This window comes from Equus przewalskii, chromosome 19, assembly GCF_037783145.1.
Source record: "Equus przewalskii isolate Varuska chromosome 19, EquPr2, whole genome shotgun sequence".
Taxonomy (NCBI): Eukaryota; Metazoa; Chordata; class Mammalia; order Perissodactyla; family Equidae; genus Equus; species Equus przewalskii.
In genome coordinates this window covers 8,736,593-8,741,131 of record NC_091849.1, presented here as the reverse complement: position 1 = coordinate 8,741,131, position 4,539 = coordinate 8,736,593, and the positions used below count along the sequence as shown (strand labels likewise).

The window sequence follows — 4,539 nt, the reverse complement described above, 5'->3', positions numbered from 1 at the left end:
TGTGTTGACAGACTTTTGTTGTGAAGAGGGCGGTGAAGGTTGGAGTAAGGCTTTACATAAATTTTAAAACTGAAGCTTTTCTCTGATCGTTTAAAAGTATGCTTTAGAGAAAACCTGCCCTCAGTCGTCTGTGGGCTACAGGCGGTAGAGCGGGAGGAGCCGTCCCCCTGCGTCCTGCAAGCATGCGGCACAGGAAGAATTTGCTGCTGTTCATCAAAGAAGTGCTCAAAGTTTGAATGATTTGGATTTTTTAATTGAAGGGAAGATCATTGATGTTTTAAATTACTGTAAAATAATCATAAAATTGTCAATTTTTCTCATAAAAGTGAAATTTAATTTGGCAGCTTGAAGATGAAATAGGATAAATTTAAGAAACACAAGTAAATTTAGAAAATTTGTACCATATGTTGCTTGCACAGTTTTGTTTTGGCCTATATTTTTTAGCAGTAAGTTTTGACATTGCGTCCACTGTATTAAAAAATCCTGTTAATCTTTATTTTCAGTGTAAGTAACGTTGGTTAGAACAGCTTAGTATCTATGCTGTCGGTGACAACACTTACATTTTGTGAGTATAGTTTACTTGGGATACTTAATCTCTTTCTTAAAATTCAGTTGTACTCTGATGACTTTCACCTGTTATGTGCCTGTGTGGGGACAGCAGAGCCCGTGGTAATTTAAGGATCTGGCATAAGGAGTTCTGACTGGTTTTCATTTGTCATATGTTAAAATACCATGGGGTTTTTTCCCCCAAATGGTAATAATCATTTTTAAGTCTTCATATTTTAAAATGAAAGGAATCTCAAGTTGTACTTTATTATGCTGCCTTAAACTCTAAGACAACAAGGATTTGTGCTTTTAAAAAAAAGTCAGTTTTCCCAAATCCTTGATAAAATATAATAATTTAACTTATCGAGGCATCCTTTTACCTTTACCCCCACACTGTTCTAATTTTTTACCTCTGTCTGTCTGTTACAAACTCCTTATCCTACCCCCCAATTTTAAACATTTTAGCACTGTTTAAAAATCCTTTTGCCAGCCTAAATAACCCTTTGTACTCCATTACCTTTTTTTACTTGCCATCAGATGGAGGTAAACTTCATCTCACTTATTTGTATCCATGGAGTATTCTTAATGAAGAGTCTAAAATATAGGATAATTCCTAGTAAAGGAAGTCAACATTTGAATGTGTACTTTGTGCCAGATTTTATAATATGGTCTTCTTTCATGAATATTATCTCGTCATCCCAACAACCAAAATAAGTCATAAATAAAAATGGAATTAAAAATAATAATTGCAATCAGTAATGTATAACTGCTTGTTAGGTGCCAGGCACTATTATAAGTGCTTTATACACAATAACTTATTTAATCCTCACAACATCTCTATGAGGGTATTATTATCCTCATTTTACAGATGAGGAAGCTGTGGCCAGAGGGATTAAGGGACATTGCACCTTCGAGAAAGAGCCAGAGCCATCTGCCAAGCAGTCTGGTTCCAGAGTCATGCTCTTAACCACTGAGCTGCCTCTCTAAGTAGACGTGATTATTCTTGTTCACAGTTTTGCAAATACAGAAGTTGAGAACCAGGGTAAGTACTTACTAGCTCATAATCACATAACTAGTATGGAACAGGACTGGATTTCAAACCCAGTTCTGTCATCCTCCGAGGCATATTTTCTATCCATTGGACCCCACTATGAACAGAGTAACATAATGAGTGATAAAGTGTTCCTAAGTAAAGAATTTGTGGGACATGCTTAAATGAATAGGCAAGGATAATTTGATTGGAACATTAGTTAAATGCAGATAGATGTATTTCTTTTAAGCAATGTAAATATCAGTTGTTCAGCTGTGTTCACATTAGGTGTCTGTCACACAGTAGGCACCCAGTATATATCTGTGCCATACAAGACTAATCAAAGAATATCATTAGATGAAAAAGATATTGGATAATTGATATTCTGAATTCTGTCTTATTATGTCCCCTTTTCTGGCGTGATATTCAGTACAGCAAAATAACATAACAGCAGAAGAATCTGGCCAACTCCTGTGGATCACTATATTAAGACTTGACCTAGAGGTAAGCCAGCCTAGCCAGAATCCTCAGTAAGCCCATGTTATATAATAAAGAATTTGGGCAGCTTTTGTTCTGGTTTCTTGATGGGTAGCTTCTAATTCTTGCGATTTCCCAAGTGATAGGAATGTCCTTGTTTTTCATGGTGGCCCCTAGATAGTTCCAGGGTCAGGGCTGACCATGCTGGAAAGACCAGCCATGTGACTATCAGGTTGGGGTTTTGAGTGACATATCAGTTCAGCCTCCGGGGAAAAGGTATGGAGAAGAAGTTCAACTGTGTAGCCAATGATTCAGTCAATCATGGCTGCATAGCGAAACCCCAGTAAAAATCCTGGACAGCAAGGCTTGGGAGAGCTTCCCTGGTTGGAGGTAGACATTGGTGTGGCTGGAGGGTGATGTGTTCTGCAGACGTGGCAGCTTCATGTTGTAATCCTCCTGGACCTTGCCCCACAGGTCTTTTGTCTGCTCCCGGTCTGTATCCTGTATAATAAAACTGTAATGGAACCTGTGGGGCTGCCCTGAGTTCTGTGAGTTGTTCTAGCACACTGTTGAACCTGAGGGGATAGTGGGAACCCCCGAATTTGTAGCCAGTTGGTAACAAGTGCGAGCCACCTGGGAAGCTCAGAGCTTGCAGCTGGCGTCTGAAGTGAGGGCAATCTTCCTGGAGATTGATCCCATCACCTGTGAAACTAGACCTGATTCCAGGTACTTAGAATCACACTGCAGGCTTTATGCTCAACAAATGTTTTTAAATAACTTTTAGCATTCTCTGGACTGTTATCTAATTCCCTTAGTTTTCTCAAGTGATTTTTATCTTAAACCTACTTTACCTTCTAGATTCTTTGTCAAAGAGCACAGAATTCTAGTAAAATTTTATCAGGATGATACACCAATAATATGGCTTAGCATAATGAAAATATTTATGCATTGCAATATCACATTTGCTCTTTACACAGTTTCAAATTATCAGTTTCTGCATATTGATGCTCAAAAGCTTTGTTGTGTGCTTCCTTCCATGACAGTTTTTTTCCTATTATGTGTTTCATATTTTCCCTTATTTTGCTTTTCGTGTGTCCTTATTGAATGTCCTTGTACTTGCCCCTGGAGTCAGCCATCTTAACCTTTTTAATAGGTAGTGTAGCATCACTGACTTGACAGTTTTTACTTCAGAATCATTTATTCATCCATCCTCACTGGCCCAAATATGTGCCAGGCGTTATGCTAGATGCTGAGGATGCAAGAACGAATCAGATACAACCCTTGCCCTTAAGGACACCCATTCTATAGATGATGTGCTATGATCTCTACATAAAAATGCAGAAACTATGTTGGTTTCCTTCCAGTCATAGGGTATCTTTTTAGCCCTAAGTTTTCAAAATAATTCCCCACGGTGGGAGTGCTTCTAAAACTTTAATGTGCATATGAATCACCGAAGGATCTTAAAAAAGACGTTAATTCAGTAGGATTAACTTGGGTGAGGTTAATTAATTCAGTAGGATTAGACCTGTCACAGGCCACACTTGAGTTGTTGAGGTCTTAGAGTACAAACTCCAGATGTTTTCAATATCAGGACATCTTAAATTATTTGAATAATTTTCTCCTAATTTCCTTCCATTTGCTTTTCAGACTTCCCATTCTGTGTGGCCTGACCCGGTTTAACGTCTCTCAGAGTCCCTTTGTTCAAACTGAACAGAAATCTTACCATGTGGCAGAATTGCTGGCATAGTGAAAAGAGTTTTTTCATCATTATAGGTGTGTGAAAAATTTAATATTCATTACTTTCTCCATAAATGTTACTTTTTTTTTAAATCTTCACGAAAGTAAGATAAACCCATAATTTCCTACCAGTCATGGTCTGTTGATTTAATTTCATGGCCTGTGGTTAGAATACTTTTTATGCTATTTCATGGTGACATTGTGAAGAAAAAGTTCGCTTCAGTAATTTGCTGCTCCTGCAGAATGAGCTGTCTTCCCGAGGCTTCAGGAAGTAGGACTTCACCCTGACGGAATTCCGAGACTTTAATCACAAAACGTGTGTTATTAAATATCTTAATCCTAGGATACCCCCGAATTTCTAAAACATAATTAGGCCATCTTAATCAGTTTAACACAATTGATAAGATTATGTAGATGAAATAAGTAAAATGTGGATAATTATTCACGATAGGTAGTGATAGACATGAGACCTTGGAGTCTGATTATCAGAGATTTCCTTGCAGGACTCCCCTCCCAGTTGTTTCTCTTAATGCCAGTTATAACACAAGGAATAAGAAACAGATCAATTCAAGTATATATCTTGTTTCATTTTTCACTCAACAGAATATTAGCATTTGGGAATGGATTTTTTTATACTTTCTGAAAAGTTCATTAATGTTTGTCTGAATTTTAATTGTGTAGGATGTCTTTTGTATATATACCCAGAGAAGATGTGTAAAGGCAGTAATCATCTTTTCTCCAGTTTTAAA

General features: G+C 37.5%; 1 long non-coding RNA gene across 1 annotated transcript; it reads left to right on the top strand.

Annotated features, from left to right (window-relative positions):
* Positions 1-1,414: 1,414 nt before the first annotated feature.
* Positions 1,415-3,921, top strand: LOC139077242 (uncharacterized). The gene is made up of 4 exons (XR_011529577.1): positions 1,415-1,588; positions 2,007-2,080; positions 2,528-2,601; positions 3,701-3,921. It is a non-coding gene; the product is annotated as an uncharacterized lncRNA (long non-coding RNA).
* The last annotated feature ends 618 nt before the right edge of the window (positions 3,922-4,539 follow it).